General features: G+C 41.4%; 1 pseudogene; it reads left to right on the top strand.

Annotated features, from left to right (window-relative positions):
* Window positions 1-9,820: 9,820 nt before the first annotated feature.
* LOC143857633 (serine/threonine-protein kinase PEPKR2 pseudogene) overlaps window positions 9,821-23,044 on the top strand; it is a 30,649-nt pseudogene continuing 17,425 nt past the window's right edge.

Below are 23,044 nucleotides of genomic sequence, written 5' to 3'. Positions count from 1 at the left end.
TTATCAATGGCCTTCAAAACCCTATTAAAATCTACAACGTTTCATGTATTTCCTTTTCATTCCGATGACTCTATTCACTCCTCTCTTTAAGTTTATTCTCTCTTCTGATTACTTGATTCACTCCAATCACCAACATTGGCCTTGTTGCTTACTACCATGTCATTGTTCTAAGTCAACTAGCACACACGTCACTAACAGGCAAAGTTAAAACCCAACCACAGGCTATTTTGGACCAATGGATCGTCAAGCGTAATAATCGAGCAATGTCTGAGGTTTTTGTGGAGTGGAGTGGAGAGATTTATTAGTTGAAGATGCCACGCGGGAGCCTTACCATTTCCTCCAACTGAAATTTCCGAAGTTTATTGTTAGTCCATCTTGAGGACGAGGTTGGAATTAAGGGCGGAGAATGTTACGATTGTATTTTCTCTATTTAAGTTATGGCCATATTGCAACAGGTTTTCTAATTTATGTTTTCCTATTCTGCTAATTTCTATTACTTTATTTTGCTTCCCCTAATTTCTATAAGATGTAGATGCCGTATGGCTGGTGGCAAGCAATAATCATGTTTAGTGACTCAACTGCATAAGCAACTAGGTGGGCCTCACTTGTTTGATGATCCAAACCATTCATTTCGAATGTCTAATTATACTAATGGGAGCTTCTTGTAGATGGGTTTTTGCAAGGGCGCCCTTTGGTTTATCATTCCTCTTATAGACCATTTTTCAGTCCACAAATCAAATTATCAAGATCATCCAGACTGGAAGATAAACGGTCTAGATTATTAAATAGTTGGGCCCGATCCATGTACTGTTGATCTTACAAGGTAATTAATCCTTATCTTCTAGTTTTCTAATTAGCTTTGACTTAACATTCCTAAGATGATCTCGAGAACCCACCTCAAGGATTAATAAAATATGGATTGCCATTAACAAAAAAAAAAGGGAGCTTGGATATCATCTTCCCTTAAAAGAAATCTTTTAAGTTTGGGTATGTAATGGTCTTGTGTGTGAGAGAAGGTTGAGCGTAATTTTGTCATTTTAAAAATTTAATAGAAGAATGTAACTCGATGTTGCGGCAATTATTTTCCAAAAGAAGAGACTAATTGGTAAATATGAAATTCTTAGCGACGAGTAATAATTTTGCAAAGCAGGGTCTAATTGTAGGGTGCAACTCGGTTGGGTTGGGTCAGGTTGTTCCAACCCAACGAGGTTCAACCCGACCCAACCCAACCAGATGAACCCTTTTTCCCAACCCAACCCGAGTTCCAACCTGTCCCAACTTAACCCAACCCGAGTTATTAAGCTTACTAAAACTCAACTCAACTCAACTAAGCCTTTGTCCCAAACTAGTTGGGGTCGACTAAAGAATTCTTTAGAAAATTTCCATGAAGTGAACGGATCTACCCGATTCAAATAAGATAAATCGATTCTTGACACTAGTTGGGTTCGTCTACCTGGATCATTTTCTTCCATTCTATCCTGTTCAAGTTCATGTTCTCTGTTATGTTATTAGCCCTCAAGTCTTTTCTCACTGTTTCTACCCAAGTAGTAGTAATTAACCTTACTAAAAACTAAAAAAAAAATTATAAAAAATGTCGGGTTTACTTGGGTCGGGTTGCCCAAACCCTCAACCCGCGTTGCACCCATAGAGAATTGGCTAGGATCCCGAGATTATAAATACAAGTTTTGGGTTGATAATATTTTTTGTTGAGAACATCTCTCGACCAAAATTTATCCTCAGTTTGAGAAAATCTCTCTCCGTTTTTAAAAGGAAAGGGAGAGATTCTTTCTCTATTTTAGGCAGATTTTCAGTACGGGATTGTAATTTGTCTGAAATATTGAAGATATTTTAGGATCTTTTTAGCGGTTGTACTCGGTGAGAAGGTTCCTAGATAAACTACAATAGCCCTGTCTGTAAAAGAGGTAACGTTTTAATTGTTGCGTACAGTCTAGTTCAAGTCAGAGACTCTATCTCGTCTCTCCATTCATCATTCCAATTACCAAAACACTCTACGAAGGTAATATCCTTGTCTACAGTGGCGGAGCCAGGATTAATACATAAGGAGGAGTGGGGTTGGGGCAAGCTGATGTGGGATCACGCACTGAGAGATCACAAATCACAACCCAAAACAACAAGTAAACTCAATTTCACTGGAATTATACCCTTCTACACAACTGATAAGCTTCTGGTAATCCCATACAAAGAAGATTTTCATAAAAGAAAGAAAAGATAAACTACTTCGAGGGTAGTGGCCTCCTAGAAGAAGAAGAAGAAAGACAAACAGAGTATAAAGTTCTGCCTTCGTCCTGTCCATTCCACCTTTTAAGAGCAGCCCTAACTAATTCTGTTTTGCTTTTTGGGCTCACATGTAATCCTCTAATGCGATGGGTCGTTTCCTTGGCCTCATGCTCTTTCGTATGGTTGTTATGCCAGGAGATTCTCTTGCCAGCTCATCTGTCCCAGTGGTCCCATCCTCACCCTTGCCGTGATACCTATCATTACCATCCTCTTCCCAAAGAACCTTGTCCTCAAGGTTCAGATGAGGGTACAAGTTCCGTAGATGAGCGATGTCTTCCCAAGAAGCTTCTTCCAACGGTAGTCCTTCCCACTGAACCAATGCTTGAGCTACCCACTGATTTTGCCTTTTCAAGTGACGATAGTTCAGAATAGCAGTTGGTTGAAGAATTGCCGCACCGTCGGTGGTCATGAGGGGTAATGGAATTGTTTGGGTACCCGGGTTCCCCACACATTTTTTAAGATTTGAAACATGAAAGACCGGATGAATGTGGGCTGCTGGAGGTAATTCCAGTTTATAAGCTACAGTACCCACTTTCTCTAATACCTTGAAGGGGCCGAAGAATCGTCGTCCTAGCTTTTGATTGAGCCGCAACGCGACGGATTGCTGGCGGTAGGGTTGAAGTTTAACAAAGACCCAATCACCTGGTTCAAATATTTTTTCAGTTCGACTTTTGTCTGCTTGATTTTTCATTCTTATTTGTGCTTGAGCAAGGTTTACTTTGAGTTTTTGGAGAATGTCATCTCTAGTGATGAGAGTTTGGTCTGCGGCTTCAATAAGAGATGAGCCAGGAATGTACCTGGAGAGAATAGGAGGTGGCCTACCATAGAGTGCCTGGAATGGGGTCATACCAGCTGCGGTATGGAAAGATGTGTTGTACCAATATTCAGCCCAGTGCAAATACTTGACCCACTGTTTGGGCTCATCAAGGACAAAACTTCGCAAGTACATTTCAAGACAACGGTTTAGCACTTCAGATTGACCGTCAGTTTGAGGATGATATGCACTGCTCATGGCCAGTGTGGTGCCCTGAAGTTTAAACAATTCCTTCCAAAATTTGCTAACAAAGAGCGGATCCCTGTTACTCACAATGGTACGGGGAATTCCATGAAGCTTTGTGATTTCAGAGGCAAAAATTTCAGCAACCTTATGACTTGTGAAGCTGTTAGGTAAAGCGGAGAAGTGGGCGTACTTAGTTAACCTATCAATGACAACAAAAATTGCAGCTTTTCCAAAGGAGTTCGGAAGGCCTGTGATGAAATCCATTGCGACATCCTCCCAAACTTGGTCAGGAATTGGAAGAGGCTGGAGTAATCCAGCAGGGGAAGTATTGACTGGTTTGATTTGTTGGCAAATCTGGCATTGGGCCACAAAGTCTTGGACTTGGGATCGCATTCCTGTCCAGTTGAAATTGGCAGAGAGTCTCTTATAGGTTCGTAAAAATCCGGCATGTCCACCCACCGGAGATGCGTGGAATTCATGTAAGAATGCTTCACGGAGGGAAGAATCGGAAGCGATCATCAGACGCTGATGAAAATATAAGAGCCCATCCTTGAAGGAGTATTCTTGATACTTCGTAGGGTCTGTGATTAACCCATTGCAGATAGCTTGAAGTTCAGGACTTGTCGCAATTTCTCTGCTCAACTGTGCGACAAAATCTGGTGTAGTAGTCGAGAGTGCCAAGAATCCCGGAAATTCAAAAGTTGCGCGGGAAAGGGCATCAGCAACCGTATTCTCCTTCCCGGGTCGGTAAGAGATTTCGAAAATGAACCCCAAGAGTTTGGACAACCACTTTTGTTGCTCAGGAGTTTGGATTGTCTGCTCAGTTAAGCCTTTCAAACTTTGCTGATCAGTTTTAACAAAAAATTTCCTGCCAAGCAAATATTGTCTCCACTTCGCAATAGCTTCTGTGATAGCATACATTTCCCTTACATAAGTTGAGGTTGACTGCATTTTGGGGGAAAGTTTCTTGCTGAAGAAGGCGATCGGATGCCCTTCTTGGGTTAACACTGCGCCGATACCAACTCCGGATGCATCCGTTTCTATAGTGAAGGGAATCTCAAAATTAGGTAAGGCTAACACAGGGGCCGTAGTCATGGCGTGTTGGAGTGTTTCAAATGATGTCTGGGCTATAGGTGACCAGCTGAAGGCATCCTTTTTAAGTAAATCAGTGAGAGGTGCTGCGATGTGGGCATAATTCCGGATAAATCGCCGGTAGTAACCCGTGAGGCCGAGGAATCCTCGCAAGGATTTGATCGAGCGAGGGAGTGGCCAATCTAACATTGCGGACACTTTACTTTTGTCCATTTCCACCCCTTTAGCAGACACAATGTGTCCCAGATATTCGATGGAATGCTGTCCAAAAGAGCACTTTGATTGCTTAGCATAGAATGTATGGTTTTGCAAGGTTTGCAAAACCTCTTGTAGGTGCCAGAGGTGATCAGCCCAGGTTTTACTGTAAACAAGAAGATCATCAAAGAAAACCAGCAAGAACCGGCGTAAGAAGGGTCGGAATACTGTATTCATGGTGGACTGAAAGGTTGATGGCGCATTGGTGAGACCGAAGGGCATGACAAGGAATTCGAAGTGGCCGTCGTGGGTGCGAAAAGCTGTTTTATGAACATCCTCTGGCCTAATTCGTATTTGATGATAGCCGGAGCGTAAATCAAGTTTGGAGAAGAATTGGGCACCATTGAGTTCGTCCAAAAGTTCATCGACGGTAGGGATAGGGAAGTGGTCCTTGATAGTAATGGCATTAAGAGCTCGGTAATCTACGCAAAACCGCCATGTCCCATCCTTTTTCTTGACGAGGAGCACTGGTGAAGAGAAGGGGCTATTGCTCGGTCGAATAAGGCCTTCACGCAACATTTCAGTAACTAGCTTTTCGATTTCAGATTTTTGAAAATGGGGATAGCGGTACGGCTTCACATTCACTGGTTGGGAGCCTGGTAAGAGGTGAATGAAGTGGTCTTGGTCTCGGGAAGGAGGTAATCCCTGAGGAGTATCAAACACAGAAGCAAATGATTGTAGGATGTCATTGAGTTCAGCATTATCACAAACAGGGGAAGGGTGCGAAACAGGTTGGTATTCAATGTGAAACAATGCAGCCATGGAGTGTGTCTGAGCAAGACGACGAATATGATGGTATTGTAATAGAGAGGAGGGTTGTTGAGGTTCCCCAACCAGTTGAACTCTCGTCTCGCCATCCACAAATTCGAGTGTCAATTTGCTATAATCAAATAAAACAGGACCTAATTGAGCTAGCCATTGAACTCCTAAAACCACATCAGCCCCAAAAAGAGGGAGAACAAATAAATCAACAGTAATGTCATGAGATGAGAGCTTAACTTTCTGTTGCTTGATAGAGCCATCGCTGGAAAGTCGATCACCATTACCCACTAAGACCGAGATGTGTGGACTGGCCTCGACTGCTAACCCCAAGTGTCGGGCGACCCTGCTCTGAATAAAATTGTGGGTACTTCCACCGTCCACCAAAATTTGAACTGGAGAGCCTGCAATGTAGCCTGGTAACCGCAGTGTTGTGGGTGAAATTTGTCCAGCTAGGGCATGATAAGAAAGTTCCGATTGAACAATTGGATCTGCCATGGGAACCAATGTTGTATCCGTTGGAGATATCTCTTCGGTTGTATCATGGAGCAGCTCTTCTTCAGAGTCCAACAAAAATAGTTGACGAGATTTGCATCGGTGGCCTGGTGCGAACTTCTCGTCGCAATTATAACAGAGGCCTTTGTCCCGACGAAGTTGCATCTCCATGGGAGTGAGACGTTTGACTGGGATTGAGGTGTTAGGAGGTCGTAACAATGGATTGGGAGGGGGTTTGGGGTTAGGAAGGAGGGGATCTGTAGGTGTATAGGTTTTCTGGAAAGAGCGTCGTGAATCAAGGAATTTAGCTTCCTGTAGTCTAGCCAATCCAAAGGCATGAGCCAGAGTTTTTGGCTGGAAAGCCCTTACCTCGCTGCGAATATCCGGTCGTAGACCCGAGATGAAGCAGCTAACGAGGAAAGAGGGTGGGAGATTGGTGGTACGGTTCGCCAAAGCTTCGAAATCAGATTGATAATCGGAAACAGAAGATTTCTGAAGTAATTTGGCAAGGGTCCCCTGATGATCTTCGAACTCGGAGGGGCCAAAACGGATTTCGAGTGCCTTTGTGAATACTGGCCAATTGGTAAACTGATCATTGCGATGCATCCATTGAAACCATTGGAGAGCCTTACCATCCATGTGAAATGACGAAATCATTAGTCGTTGATCATCAGTTGTATTGTGGTATTCAAAAAATCTTTCCGCCTTGAAGATCCAACCTAAGGGATCAAAGCCATCAAAACGAGGGAAATCCAGCCGCATTGTGCGAGTCTGGATTTGATGATTTGGGGGATTACTGTAAGATCCGGAAATCTGGGAGCTTACGGGGGCACTCACGTGAAATTCCGGTGAAGGAGGGGAGGTGAGACGGAGGGCTTGTTCCAATCTGCCATCCATTGCCGTTAGCCGGAGAACCAACTCGGACATGGATTTCTGTTGGTCGACGACGATGGATTGAAGGGAGTCCAGACGTTGCCCGTAACCCACTGAGGTTTCGCTTAGGAGCTTGACGGACTCATCGAGTAGTCTGAATCGAGTGCCTTCTGCCATGGCGGAAGGTCAATGAAAGCACCAATGATGTGGGATCACGCACTGAGAGATCCCAAATCACAACCCAAAACAACAAGTAAACTCAATTTCACTGGAATTATACCCTTCTACACAACTGATAAGCTTCTGGTAATCCCATACAAAGAAGATTTTCATAAAAGAAAGAAAAGATAAACTACTTCGAGGGTAGTGGCCTCCTAGAAGAAGAAGAAGAAAGACAAACAGAGTATAAAGTTCTGCCTTCCTCCTGTCCATTCCACCTTTTAAGAGCAGCCCTAACTAATTCTGTTTTGCTTTTTGGGCTCACATGTAATCCTCTAATGCGATGGGTCGTTTCCTTGGCCTCATGCTCTTTCGTATGGTTGTTATGCCAGGAGATTCTCTTGCCAGCTCATCTGTCCCAGTGGTCCCATCCTCACCCTTGCCGTGATACCTATCACAAGCTTATACATAAGGGGGGCAGGCCATCAAATTTTAAAGGGGGGCTGAGCCAAATTGAGGGCCTACTAAGGATTTGGCCCAACTCAACAGGGGCAACTGCCCTCCTTATGCTACATGTAGCTCCGCCCTTGCTTGTCTACTATTTTCTTCTTCTTCTTCTTTTTTGTTTTATTCTTCATTATAATGCTCATGTTTTTTCAGTATTAGAGGTTTTCTTTCACTTCAAATCCTTTTCTAGAAAAAAGACTACTATTCTCATTAAAAATTTCTATTGGTTTCTATTTTCTTTTCAACTCTTTCCTATTTTTTTGTAATCACTTTAACACTCTCCTAATTTCTCCCTCTTAACATAAATATTTCCATTAGTTTCAATGCCCCCACAAGTAGAGATAGATGAAAAATTAAGACTCGGGTGATGAAAATCAGGAAACAAAAAACTCTACTCAAAATCAGATTCACCTGTACCGATTTTTAGCCACATCTTGTCACCCAAGACAATTGGAGACAACGATTTATCATTGTTGAGTTGGGTGTCTTGAATTCAACCCGGTTGGGGTCTGAAATATTTTGTGCGACCCGGTTGTGGCCCTTTTATCTGCCCAGCCCGTTTTATTTGTTTTGGGCCTGATAAGAATAAGTTATGGCCCGCTTTATATGAAGGGGCTTTTAGGGCTTATTTCGCAGTCCTCTTTTGAAAGAGGGTTGAGAGGAAAAGGATGTTAAAGGTGCAGGGGCGGAGGCACATATAGCATGAGGGCCCAATTGCAAAATCACTTTTATGGTGCATGGTGTACATGCATGCTTAGCTAGTTTAGTGTCCAATGACCAATGATGGGAAGCGTAAATTAGTCCCCCTACGCACATACACACACGCACAAAAGTGCAAATTCCTTGCTCCGGCCCTGAAAAGGAGCGTGCTAGGGTTTGTGTGGGTTTTGGTGAGAGATTATGAGCTTCTCTTGTAATCTTCACTTGATAGTGGATTTTCTCGTTACCTCTGCCATGGATGTAGGATTTGTTGAACCACGTAAATCTTTGTGTCTTTATGCGTTGTTTGTGTTTGCTTGATTCCGTTTGCTTTGCCATTGAAATCGCAGATCGCTGTTGGGAGGTTTTTCATAACAATTATGAAAAAATAAATAAATTGTGGAGACATGGCCTTAACCTTTTCTAATGCCTTTCCAATCATTTCAACACCTTTTTCTCATAAAACTTTAATCTGTTTGGTTGCCGGGTTTTTTTGTTCCTGGGAGTTATGTGGGAGAAAAAAATACCCGGTAAAAGGATACTTCGAGGACTTTTTTTTTCACCACACAAGCAATCATTACAAGAGTGGGATTAAAAAAAACCTAGTGCTAAAAGGCAACCAAACATGGGATGGGACCAAAATTTAACTAACTCTTCCTGGGACCAAAATTTAACTGGCAACCAAACGGAGCACGGTGATTTTATATTGTGCCCAGCCGTGAAGTCTAGTGTGAGCGAAACCACCTTTGATATTTGATTTCAACCATTTCAACACCATTTTCTTATAAACCTTAACTTTAATCTCATTAGTTTCTAACATACTTTTTACCTGTTCTGTTCCAACACCATTTCCATTAGAGATTTTATATGATGCTGTGAAGTCCAATGTGGGTAGTACCATCTTTGATGTTTGATCTAACACCAGACTACTTTTTAAGAGTCTGCTGTTGGATCAAATATGAAGATCGGTACTTTTATCTTTTATGATACGGCCTACACTCCTTTAACAGTTTAACATTAGACAACCGATTGTAAGTGGCAACCTTTGATATTTGGTACTCACAATCGGTTGTCAACTCTCTTAACCAGATTTCCATTAGTTGTCTCTTCTACTTCTTCTAATCTCTTTTCAACCCTTTCAACCATGGTTTTAAATTTCGGCCGAAACGAAAGCCGAAATATTTCGGTTTTGGTGAAAAATGAAACGAAATTCACAGTGAGTCGGAAAAGTACCAAACTTCGCCGAAACGTTTCGGAAATTTCGGCAAACGGTAAAATTTCAGTGAAATTTCCGATCGGTGAAATTTTTACAAGATTTCGTCTGAAATTTCGTACCGAAACCGAAACAACCGAAACATTTCGGTTTCGGTGATGACCGAAACAACCATCACCGAAACCGAAACCGAAACCGAGATTTAAAACCTTGCTTTCAACACCCTTTTTCTCATAATGCCATTAAACATTTCCATTAGTTTCTATTTGCCGTTTCCAATCCTCTTTCAACACCCTTTTTCTGTAAACCATAATTTCTCTTTCTCCTCAATCCCTTCTCTACACAACCCTTTCCATTAGTGGGTTTTTTTTTTTTTGGTGATGTGGTGATTGCATTGTTGCTATTTCTGATGTTCTGATTACATTGTTTTTATTAATGTTTAGGTAGTCGAGGAAAGGGAGTGAAATTCCTGTGGATCTGATCTCTCATCATCGATCATGGGGCCAAACTTATCGGATTGTTCGATCCAGATGAAGAAGTGCCAGAATGAAAAGCAGGCAAAAGGTTCTGCCAAAAGAAGACTTGTTGGCATTGGCGGAAATTCACCTTCTGATCTCCGTGGTAGAGGTCTCAAGAGGAAGTTAGGATGCATTGAAGCTGCCACTCAAATGGGCAGAAAGAAGAAGCTTGAGCAGGAATACATTCTCTGCCACAAAATAGGGGAGGGGAAATTTGGGTTGGTGCGCTTATGTCAGAGTAAGTCCAATGGAGCTGAGTTTGCTTGCAAGACGCTGTCAAAAATGGGGGAAGAGACTCCTCATGGGGAAGTGGAAATAATGCAACACCTCTCTGGTCATCCCAGTGTGGTGACTCTAGAGGCCGTGTATGAGGATTCCGAATCTTTCCATCTAGTCATGGAGTTGTGCTCTGGAGGGCGATTGCGTGATGAGATGATCAAGGAGGGGTGATATTCAGAGCACCGGGCTGCTAATATACTCAAGGAACTGATGTTAGTTATCAAGTATTGCCACGACATGGGGGTCGTTCACCGTGACATAAAGCCAGCAAACATCCTTATTTCTACATCAGGCAAGATGAAGCTTGCAGACTTTGGAATATCCATGCGTTTTTCAGATGGTAATTGTACTTTCCCAATTCAGATAGTTTCATACATTTTTATTTTCTTGTCACATTTTAAATTTAATTTTGTAGGATTCTCTTTCACAACATGTTAGGGCCTGTTTGTTTTAGATTATGACAACCGATTGCGGAGTCCCCAACCGATTATTGGACTCAAATTTAGTGCAATTTTCGGTCCAATAATAGGATGGGGACTCCACAGTCAGTTGTCATAATCTAAAACAAACAGGCTCTTAATGAATATGCATATGCTATTTTGGGTATTACAGATTATTTTTCTACCATATATATGTAAAACTTTATACCTTTAAATTGGCTACAATTTATATATATATATATATATATATATATATATATATATATATATATATATATATATATATATATATAAGGAAACTGTTGGTGAGCTTAAGCTCACCAAACTTATGGTGAGCTAGCTTGCCCATTCACATGAGGGCCCACTTTGTTAGCTTGCCCATATATATATATATATATATAGGGTTGATGTTTCTAGTCGGCCGACTAGAAAAGTTTTCTAGTCCGTCCGCCAAAAAATCAGTGCGGGCCCACAGTTTTTGTGTGATCCGAAGCATTCATTTAATAGGCTCTGACATGGATAGGGTATGCCCAAAAAATCAGCTCCATAGGATCATCCCAACGCTATGATTTGTGGAGGTTAAAATGGATGGGTATAAAACTTCACTAATTTGCCCAATTTTTAGCTCCACAAATCGAAGGGTTAAGATGGTCCTATGGAACTAATTTTTTGGGCACACCCTATCTATGTCAGGGCCTATCAAATGAATGCTTTGGATCATCCAAACATTGTGGGCCCACTGTGTTTTGGGTCGGCGGGCTAGAGAAGGTTCTCTAGTCGGCCGACTAGAGACACTTTTCTCATATATATATATATATATATATATATGAGGTTAGTGATTCTAGTCGGTAGACTAGATAAGGCTATCTACTCCACCCTTATTAAGAGCCGTCAGATGGTAAGTGGAATGATCCCAACCGTTCAAGATTTACAAAAGAAAACGTTAACAAAAGAGGGAGAGAAACCCACGCTACGCACGCTGGGTTTTCCCTCTTCTCTCCCTTGCTGGTTTTCCCTCGAGCTCCGTCGCTGGTTTTCCCTCGAGCTCCCTCGTTGGGTTTCTCTCCCTCGCTGGTGAAACCCAAAATCCGACCCTCGCTGGTTTTCCCTCTCCTCTTCTCTCCCTCGCTGGGTTTCTCTCCTCGCTGGTGAAACCCAAAATCCGACTCCCTCGCTGGTGAACCGAAAATCCGACCCTCGCCGGTGAGTCCTAAAACTCTGATTTACTCTTCTTATTTTCTCTTCTCCCCAGCCATGGAAAATAAGAGCTGTGGGTTTTTTTTTGGTTCAAAACCCACAGAGAGGTTTGTTTTTTTAAGGGCATTTTTTTCTCCCCAAGGACAGTTTATTGGGGGTAGTCTTAACCCACAGAACGAAAAACTACTTTCTGGGTTTTGAATCTGAAGAGATATCTGGTTGGTTGGTGTAATGGGCTTTGTTGGAATTCTCTGTATCAGATACATGAATTTTATAGATCTGGAGTAGAAAAAAAAAAAGCTGTGAGAGTGAAAAGGACTTTGAAGAAAATCCATGAGTGGAAAAACAACACGTGGTAGGTAGGAGAAAAGCACCGATTAAAAGACTTTCAATCCTCTCATTTGCTGGCCTTATTACTTTTAATCCAGGATTTATTTTACAATCTATGATTCGGATTGTAAAACCCGAAAATTTACAATATGGGTTTTAGCTTATAAAAATTCAGGTTTTTAGCTTGATAAAAAATTGGATTCTACAGGATGTTAAATGATCTGTAGTCATAATATGATTCAAATAGTTCATTTGTTGATGACAGCTTAAATGGGTTGTGCCCCAAAAAATCTCTAAAAGCAGTTTTAGAGAGACTAATGAGAGAGAGAGAGAGAGAGAGAGAGAGAGAGAGAGAGAGAGAGAGAGAGAGAGAGAGAGAGAGAGAGAGACTAATTAGAAGCCATTTTAGAAAGACTAATTAGAAGCCATTTTAGAAAGACTAATTAGAAGCCATTTTATTAGGGATTTGCTAGGGACCATCACATAAGCCATTTTGCACATGTCAATAAGACAAAGTCTGAGCCTGTGTCGCTGCTCTCAACATGCAAATTCATAGATGTGTTTCTCAAAAAATGCCAAAAAACAACAGCTGATATATGGCCTCTTCTGATTATCTGATCCTCTTCTTCTTCTAAAAATGTGCCTCTTTTGAGATCAGGCCTCAAGTAGTTTATCCACATCAACCTGCAACTCTTACCACACCTCTGCAAACCTTCAAGATGGAAACTGTCATTTAACAAAACTAACAAAAAAAACATAACCCAAATGCAGACTACTTTGTCGCCAAAAGCTGAATTGTCACCAAAAGCAGAATTAGAATAACTTGAGTTTGACTACTTTCAAAAATGGCAAAAACAATCGCCATTTTAAAACATAAGATATAAGACGATAAGTGCACTAACATCTCTGTAAACATAATTCAAAAGAAAGATACATTCAGTGCCAGATACATGCACGAGACGCTCCAAATATACATTCACTACCAGATATACTTCTACTCTCACTTAGTACTTCGAAGGAAAAAGAAAAAAAAGAAGAAAACCCCTACTACTACACAAACTTTAAACATGGAATTTTTCATTCTTTAGCATCATAACATCATTCTTAAGTTCGTTGTTGCGGTCTTTAAGCATGGAATTTTCAATCTTCAGCATCATAACATCATTCTTAAGTTCGTTGATGCGGTCTTTAAGTATGGAATCTTCATTCTTCAGCATCGTTACATCATTCTCAACTACGCTGATGCGGTCTTCCATTGTTCTGCCTTCGCGTCTATGGTGAAAAATCGACTCCCAGCCTGGCTCGTTCCCATCAAACGAAAAGGTCAGCCCAGAGGAAATATTTACACGTGTGGCCCTGCATGTTATTGACGTTGTTTAGAATTTTAACAACTTACCAAAAAACTTATCAAAATAATGAAAATCTCATCTGTAACTCAACTAGGTATCTAGAACATTTGAAGTATGGCCGGCCTTGGTTATTATTTATGTTGGTCCGTGTAATTTTTCGAACTGCTAGCTTATTACAAAGACAATTTATGGCTGTTGGTTGTATGCCATGTGAGATACCACTAGTGTTGGTTGAAGATGCCATGCTTTATGCTTCTGTAATTAAAAAAAAAGATTTCAGCGATTAAAAGAATAATTTAAGCATAAAGCAACAGAACACCAATAAAAAAAAACACGAGGATTCACAGAGAGTAAATGATAAATGACTTAACTATGTTTTTTACTCCCCTTTTATAGATTTTTTGGGGCACAACCCATTTAAGCTGTCACCAACAAATGAACTATTTGAATCATATTATGACTACAGATCATTTAACATCCTGTAGAATCCAATTTTTTATCAAGCTAAAAACCTGAATTTTTATAAGCTAAAACCCATATTGTAAATTTTCGGGTTTTACAATCCGGATCATAGATTGTAAAATAAATCCTGGATTAAAAGTAATAAGGCCAGCAAATGAGAGGATTGAAAGTCTTTTAATCGGTGCTTTTCTCCTACCTATCACGTGCTGTTTTTCCACTCATGGATTTTCTTCAAAGTCCTTTTCACTCTCACAGCTTCTTTTTTTTTTCTACTCCAGATCTATAAAATTCATGTATCTGATACAGAGAATTCCAGCAAAGCCCATTACACCAACCAACCCGATATCTCTTCAGATTCAAAACCAAGAAAGTAGTTTTTCGTTCTGTGGGTGTGGACCCCGATCCGAAAGAGGCGGCGGTGAGAGACGAGCCCCCACGCGCTAACTGTCTCAAATGGATCATCCACGTGAATGGAGAGCTCTACCAAGGAAGTTTCGAAAGAAGTGCCCCTCACAGCATGAGTGGCGATACAAAGGGTGAGATACCTCTCGATTCGGGGACTAGCCCAGATTCGAGGCGTACCTTAAACAAAGAAGAGTCGCCATCAAAGGAAAAAGGCAAATGGGCCCTGGATCCCATACTATGCTCTGTTGCAACGGATAACCAGAGATATAAAAGAAGGTTCGTGCCTGGTTACGAATTCGGAAGGTCTAAAGAGCACCTCATCCGCCCAAGTGTAAACACCTGGTCTCTTATGCCATTTACTTAATAATTTTGAAGAGTTTTGGGCGAAAATCATATGAAATGGGAACACAAATCTCCGAGAAGACGTCTATTTAATCATGCATGTCTCGGAGGAATAATAAACACACATAAAAGAAATAAAAGTGTCACCTGAGAATAACTAGGTGTAGACACCCCATTTTGACCGTGCCCTGCACCTCCATGTTTTGTGCTTAACTTTCCCAAATCAGTGCGTTAGGGTCCCAAATTGCACCCTGAGCTAGCTTAGGGTCCCACCAAGGTCCCTGTGAAATTTCGTCAAGATCCGACCACGTTTGCCTAGCGAACGAGCTAAGTGTAGACACCCCATTTTGACAGGACCCTAAACCCGCGTATTCGAATGAAATCCCGAGGTCAGGCGGAAAATGAATGAATGTGGGGCCCGCTGATATGGGACCCGATTGTGTGGGGCCCGCTTGTGTGGAACCCGCTTGTGTGGGGCCCGCTGATGTGGGATCCGCTCGTGTGGGGCCCGCTCGTGTGGGACCCGCTTGTGTGGGGCCCGCTTGCGTGGGGCCCGCTTGTGTGGGGCCCGCTGTTTTGGGACCCGCTTATGTGGTCAAAGAGAGAATAAGGACAGTCATCATTTTCTTGGTTTTAAAAATGGGCGTAATGAGTAATTTTGGTTTTCGTATGGCATCCGATGCCATTTGAAAATTGTTTTTTATTTTTTTATTTATTTTTTTGCAAAATTTAAGGGAATTTGGGGGGGACAAGAGGGGGACAAAAAATTCTCATTTTCTCCCATCATGATGACTCATGATGGGTCTTCTGATCTCTCTCGCGAAGAAAACCAGGGGAGAAGAAAACCAAAAAAAAAAAAAAGAAAAGAAGGGAGAACGAGAGAGAGGACAGTGAAAAAAATCAGAGAAAGACCAAGGAAAAGAAAAAAAAGAAAAAAAAAGAAAAAAAAAAGAAAGAGGGAGAGAAAGAGAGAATTGCAGAGGGAGAGAGCTCATCATCTCCGGCAAATCCGCCGGAGATCCAACCTTCATCTCCTCTTCCCTCACCGGCCGCCACCACCGCCTTCTCCGGCAACCTCTACACCTCCAATCCTACGGCTTCCATTTTCTCCGGCCGTGTTCTGATCGTCTTCCCCCATTTTCCTCCGGCCTTTTCTGCAAATCTGAGATTCATTTTTTTCGATCTAAGCTCCGATCTGAGATCCTTCTCTGATACTTCTCCGATCCATCTCCGATTCATTTCCGATCCAAACCTTAGCTCCGATCGTCTTCTCCGATCTTTGTAAAAGAAGGTATTTCCCTTCATAATTCTTCTCATTTTATTTTTATATACTTTCAATGCTTATGCTTAGAACTGGAAATTTAAATCATGTTTTCTCTGGATGTTAGCTTTTCCTGTGTGATTTTTTTTATTTTTTTATTTTTTTTTTATATACAAAGTTTATGTTTCAGTTGATTGTATTTGAGTAGATTTGAATAGGAATCTGCTTTCGTTGTTTTAATGGATGTTCCTAACAATTTGGTTAAAAAAAAATAATAATAATAATAAGAGAAAAAAACTACTGTGAAAGGAATCTTCGCTGGATTTTCTGAGATTTTGATATTTCTAGTTATGGGGGCCCGTTTGTGTGGGACCCGTTTACGCTGATGTGGGACCCGCTGTGTGTGGGACCCGTTTATGTAGGACCCGCTTGTGTGGGGCCCGCTGATGTGGGGTCCGCTGATGTGGGACCCGTTTGTGTGGGACCCGTTTGTGTGGGACCTGTTTATGTAGGGCCCGCTGATGTGGGACCCGCTGTGTGTGGGACCCGTTTATGTGGGACCCGCTTGCGTGGGGCCCGCTGATGTGGGACCCATTTGTGTGGGGTCCGCTGGTGTGGGACCCGCTCGTGTGGGACCCGCTAATGTGGGGCCCGCTTGTATTCAAAGAGATAAAAAGGACATCATCATTTTCTTTAGATTTTTGCATGATTTTTAAGCATTTAAATGATTTTAATTCATTATTAAATGTGTATGCTTAAAATCACGATCTGCATGAGTGTTTCAAATCCGTTTCGTCCCAAAATTTAATACGATGTTCTACTTGAATAGAGTAAAATAACTGTCAGATCGGATCGGACATTGGATCAAAGGTTTTCAAAAATTTGAGTGAAGAGTGGTATTTTATTTAAAATAAGGGTGAGTCTTAGCCTTGCTTCCCCCTTTGCAAGGGCAATGATAAGGTTACTTGGAGCCCATTTTTGTGTGTGTTTGGGAGACCCGCCCGGTCTCATTCTCTCGTTAGTCCTCTTTGTGTGCCGTTTGGTTTTGGGGAACACCCTACTCGGCTTGGCTTCATACCCCTACCCTTATGGGTATTGGGTTGCACATTTGTTGCACCCTACGGCTAGGTAGCTGTCCGGCCCGGCTGGGTGTTTCACCTTTGCTAAATATGCACAAGGTCTCTTATTCCTTTTAGACCCGCCCGGTCTCATTCTCTTGCTAAACCTCCTCTTTGTGCGCCGTTTGGTTTTGGGAGAACATCCTACTCGGCTTGGCTTCATACCCCTACCCTTATGGGTATTGGGTTGCACATTTGTTGCACCCTAGGGCTAGGTAGCTGTCCGGCCCGGCTGGGTGTTTTGCCTTTGCCAAATGTGCACAGGGTCTCTTATTCCTTTTTACGTCATTTACGTCTCGGAGACAAGCCTTGTCTCATGTAGAGAGTTTCCCCTTTAGGAGGCTTACCTAGCCTCATGTTAGAGTGGCCTCCTCTTTTAGAGTTGAGTCTTTAACTCGGTAGTGTTATTAGAGAGTCTCTGACTCATTTGTTTTCCCCCTTTAGTGTTGTTAGTTCGGAGTTTCTCCTTTAGAGTTGTTGATTACGTCGCTCTTATTAGAGACTAACTCAGTCTTATTAGAGCTTTGCTTGCTTGGGATCTTGGATCGTTTTCTCTCTTTTTGGGACACTATCTTTCTTGTTGTGGTTCGTCTCTTTGAGGCGTTAGTTGCTTATTCGGGGTTTCCCCTTTTGGATTTAGGGCTTTGCCCTAGTTTATGGTTGTTCTTGCGTGTTCCCTTTAAGATTGAAAACATTTAGAGATTCTGAGCATTGGAAAAGCTTTAAAATCCAAAAAAACATTTGAAAACTTTAAAAATATCAAAAAAACATTTGAAAATATAAAAAACCTTAAAAAAAATCTAAAGTGTTGAGTGTTTCTTTTAGAAGCGTAGTTTGAGAGTTCGTTTCGAACTACGTTGGCTTGATCCTCTTCCACGAGGTACGTAGTGCAGCTTGAGATTCTTATCTCAAGTCCAGCCAAACTTTGTAAATAAATGTTTTAACCCTTTTTCTTCAAAACCTTGTTTTCAACAAGATCTTCCTCTAGAGTTAGGAATTTGTCCTAGATAGAGAGTGTTAGAGTTAGGAGTTTGTCTTTTATTTGTTGTGTGCTTGTTTATGTTGTTTTAGAGTTAGGAGTTTGTCTTTTGTTGTGTGTTTGTGTTAGAGTTAGGAGTTTGTCCTAGCTAGGAGCGCCTCCGTCCGGTCAGTTGGCGATTCACATCGCCGACTGATGACTAGGTCTAGGATGCGTTAGTGATCCCATTGTTTTCCTTAGGACACACAGCCTAGTTACACATAGGTTGTAGGAACCACCTGCATTAGCCTAGGGCTAATCTGCATTTAGTTAGGGCATATAGGGTGTCCTAAAATCCACAATTCACTGGAATTTAAATAATCGTACAATAAACTTTAATAACTAGTCCGGTCTTTTAGATCGAGTCTAGGATAGGGGTCTAGGTGTCTTAGGCATCTTAGCTTAGAATAGGCGCGAAGAACTACGTTGCCTTGATTCTCGTGGAGGCGGGGATACGTAGGCTTCTTTGGATGAATACCAGACCATCCGAGGACTCGGGCTAATAATTTAGAGTCTTAGGATTTGTTGTATTGTTATTATATGTTTTGATGTGTTTTCTTACTTTCTTGTACTGATCCTGTACCTTTAGCTATAGCTTGCATGTGTTTGCACATCAGAATTTAGACACCCATTAGGCATGTCACTCATAACCTAGCTATGCTTAGGTGACACATCTTTCATTTTATTTTATGTGTGTTTATTATTTCATCCCCGAGTCATGCATGATTAGGTAGACGTTCACTCGGGGATATTTGTTCCCATTTCACATGATTTTTACCCAAACTTCTTCGAAGTTAATGAAAAATGGCATAAGAGACCAAGTGTTCGCACTTGGGCGAATTGGGGGCGCCTAACCCCTTCCCCATTCGTCATCAGGCACGGACCCTTTGTATCTCTGGTTATCCATTGCAAACAGAGCATTTGTTTTGGTTCCATGGCATGTCCATGGATGGCGACTCTGAGTTTATTTTAGGTATGTCTCGGTTTCGAGCCCTGGCTCCGGATCAAGACATATCTCTTTCTTTTTATATCGCCACTCGAGCTATGCTATGAGGGTGGCATCAGTTTCGAGAGTTCCTTGGCAGAGCTCTCCTTCACTTTGTGGAGATCTTTGAGGATGGCTGTGGGGACCTCGCGTCCCTCGCCGCACCAGTCCTCTCAGGATCGGGGTCCACAGATTGGCGACTCTGCTGGGGACTTCTTGGAACATTGCCTAACTCTATAAAATGCCATTTTTACTAACTTTGGAGAAATTTGAGCTAAAATTATTTTAAATGGGAACTCTATCGCTTAGAATTCAGGGGCACCAGACAGGTGCGTAATTAAAACAAGGGATTCACACACTACACATCATGCATTATCATATTTTTTATTTCTTTCATTGTTTTTTATTGTTTTTCATTATTGGCTCCACGGGATAGATTTAATGCGTGCCCGACTGGGATGTTATTACACCCTGATGGTACTGTTGAATCTATTTCCAAGCTATGCGCCGGTGCTGCAGCCTTAAACACTGGGCGTACTTGTGTTTACAGCAGCCGATGAGCAATGAAGCATACTATGTATAACATTGGGCGTACTTTTGTTATACATATTAAGTATGTTTCATACGCATAGTACCCATTAGATTGAGTCCGGAGCCCTATTTTGTTTTATATATTATGTATATACGTACTGACTTAGTGAAACCCAACTAGGAGGTACCCGTGTTTATATAAGTATATTGCATTCATATGGGGTTGAACATGTGTTGCTCACACATGTGAAGCTTAGAGTTAGGAGCCTTGTCCCATTTGTAGACTAGGGTAGCTCATTTTACATGGCTACAACGCGGTCCTGGTACACTCACTAGTCTGTCGCAAGTCGAGATTTTCTCGACTCCGTTAGATTAGATTAGGGCTGGTGCCCCTGGTTAGGGTGTGTATATATATATATATATGTGTGTACATATATGTGTGTATAGTGTATTATTCTTAGATTATGGCTTATCCTTTCGAATAAGGTTTCCTTATCTATTTCAGTCATACCATCCTTTCAGACTCGGTCGATGATTCTTGCTCTTGCTTGGTCATCATCCAGATCGCGGTCTACCCTGTCATCTTTATCATATGATTATTCCTGTATCTTGGATTTATATCTGTTTTGTCAGCTGTCTGATCAGGGCCTACTTTCCACTGAGGTTTTCTGGTCTATTATCCCCGATTAGAGTTTGTTCACTATTTCTTTCTTGGATCAGGCTGATGATTCTTGTTCACCACCTTTTATAGCCTGTGTTCATTTCTTGATTCTTTGTTATCCATTCTTCTTGCTAGCTGTTAGACCAGGGCCTGTCTATTAATGAAGTTTTCTGGTTTATCCATTAGCCACATTGTTTCATTCCCCAGCCTTCGGACCTGGTCAGTAATTTTCCTCTATCATTATTCTGACTATGGTCTGCCTTTTGTCTCTCAAGTGTTTAGTTGTGTCGTTCCTTTGTACATAACTTATTTGCTGAGTCGATTTCTAGTTACCTTCTTGTACCTACACCATTTGTTGAGTTGATTGTCTAGATTAGGACCCATTTTCGGTGGGTATTCCTGGTCTAATTCATCATATCTATATTCTCTTGATTTGGTTGGTGTCATTTCCCTTGCCATTGTTGAAACCATAATCTGTCATTTCGTCCTCAGATTGTACATATCTCTTGTGTGTATACGATTATGTCGGTTGATTAGATTAGGACCCATTTCTAGTGGGGATTCCTGGTTTAATCAATTATATGTGCATTCTTTCGGATTCACCTGACGGGTGGCCCGTACTTGTCACTATCATGGCCACAGTCTACTTGCTGCCATTTTGATTGTATATCCATTCTTTGTTGTGTCTTAGATCTGGTCGATGGCTTGTCCGATGTCTCTATAGCCATGATATATCTTTGGTCGCAAATCCAACCCATGACCAAGCGTCGTCATTCATTGTCAATCCTTCATGTGATTATATCTCCGTGGTGACCATATTCTGCTTGTTGATTGTGTGCTTATCTTGTCATCATTATTTGAGTGCAAGTATCCTTGCTGAGAGTCCTACATTACTGAGTTTCTATTCATTTACCCTTATGTTGAGTTGTGGGAATCACCCTATATAGCCGTCATGCTGCCGAATTTTGTATAAACACCTTGAGCGTGATCGCTATCTTTTCAGAGTTATCGATAAGCCGTGAGTTTACTCTACCACGATCCTTTTAGGGCCGTCATGCTGCCGGATTTTACTCAACTCATTTTCAGTATGATCGCTATCCTTTAGGATTATTGATAAGTCATGTGCTTACCCTACCATGATCCTTCTTACAGTTCTGCTGTTAGTTTTATTCAAGGGAGAGATGTGTTTGTATTATCTCTTGTTTCAACTTGTGTATATCATTTTCATGAGATTGCCTCATACTAAAATCAGTTTTTGTCAATTCTATGACAGGAGTCTGACCTAATTGATCTCACCCATTGGTTAAACCAGTTTCCTTTCATTTCACCTAATCAAGTCAACAGGACTTATATCAGAGTTGAACCCCAAGTCATTGACATCATGGAAGAAGGTGTACTACTCATATACTTTCAGTTCCAGTTCGTCATTATCGAAAAAAAAAAAATAAAAAAAAAAATAAAAAAAAATGTCCTGTGTTGTTAAGGTTTGTCTTTCATTAAGTTTGTACCAACTTTCTTCTCTCAAAGTTGGTAAGTCTTACTATGTTAATGTCAAAAAAAAAAAAAAAAAAAAAAAAAAGTGTGTCATGTTTGTCAGTCGTGTTCATTCATAGTCTGTTGTTTTCATCCTTTGTCAAGTTCAATGTAGAGCCCATTGAGGCGCGTCGAAAAAAAAAGGAGAGTTACTGATGTACTTAAGAGTCTTCGATTCAATAAAGTTTTTGGTTTGGTTTCAAGTCTTCGATGTTCTGTGATTCACTCTTTAGATCTAATGTTTAAACAACTAAAGACGCCCTCTTGGATGAGATTGCAGACGAAATTCCCCTCGAGATCTGAAAAGGTCAAACGAGAGGAAGAGCGTCTAGCATAGCCACTTGAAGAAGAAATCGAAGTTATCGATAGTGGTATCGAAATCCGAAACTCGGGAAAGATGGATTGGCAAAACGTTATCTCCCGAGGAGCGTGAGGAATTGATAAACCTATTTAGAGGGGTTCAAGGAAGTCTTGTTTGATCCTACAAGGATAAACCAGGTGAATGCTCTGGTGTGATCCAAGACAGGGCTCCACCATCTTTAGACATCAAGTTGAAAGTGAAAATTTTAGAAAGTGAAGCGTCAGACATCCTGTGGAGCTGATGAAATATTGAGAGAAGATTTTCAGAGGGAGTGGAGCACAGTGGTTGAAGTTTTGCCAGAAAACCGCCAGACTCCTCGAAAAAAATAAAAAAAATAAAAAAAAAATCAAAGTCTTTGAACCTTAAGCAAAAGAGCTTGTACATCAAATATATCAGGAGGCCATCATTGGACGTTTGAGCCTTAATAGCCAAAATCCTAACGTTTTAAAAGCCTTTTGAGAACCCTTTGGGCCAACAATTTAAAGCCAATACTTCTTTTCAAACACATTATAAACCCGGGGCATTTATGCGCCCGAACTACGTCGGACCTGATCCCCATCTCTTCAGGGGTACGTAGGCAACTTGATTAATTCAGGTTCGGTCAAACCTTGGGATAAAATCCCTTTCAAAATTTTGAAGCTAAATGCTAAACCATTCTTTGAAAAATCCCACAGCGAACTACGCGGATCTGATCCTCCATTTTTGGGGTACGTAGGTAGTCTGGCAAGACCAGATTCGGTCCAAATCGTTTGAACTTTAAATATCCCACCCCTTTTGAACCCAAGCCCACCTAGAAAGTCCTTCTGGTGAAACAAGCAAAGGTTCAAGGCAAATGAAAGCAAAAACAGAAAAAAGAACGAGAGTCTGAAGACCCACTAGGTTGAAAACCCGAAAGGGCGGCCTA

Source organism: Tasmannia lanceolata, unplaced genomic scaffold, assembly GCF_043159265.1.
Source record: "Tasmannia lanceolata isolate RefF3 unplaced genomic scaffold, GAP_Taslan_0.1 ptg000025l, whole genome shotgun sequence".
Taxonomy (NCBI): domain Eukaryota; kingdom Viridiplantae; phylum Streptophyta; class Magnoliopsida; order Canellales; family Winteraceae; genus Tasmannia; species Tasmannia lanceolata.
Note: the sequence above shows the minus strand (reverse complement) of the source record. Positions and strands in the feature narration are given on the sequence as shown.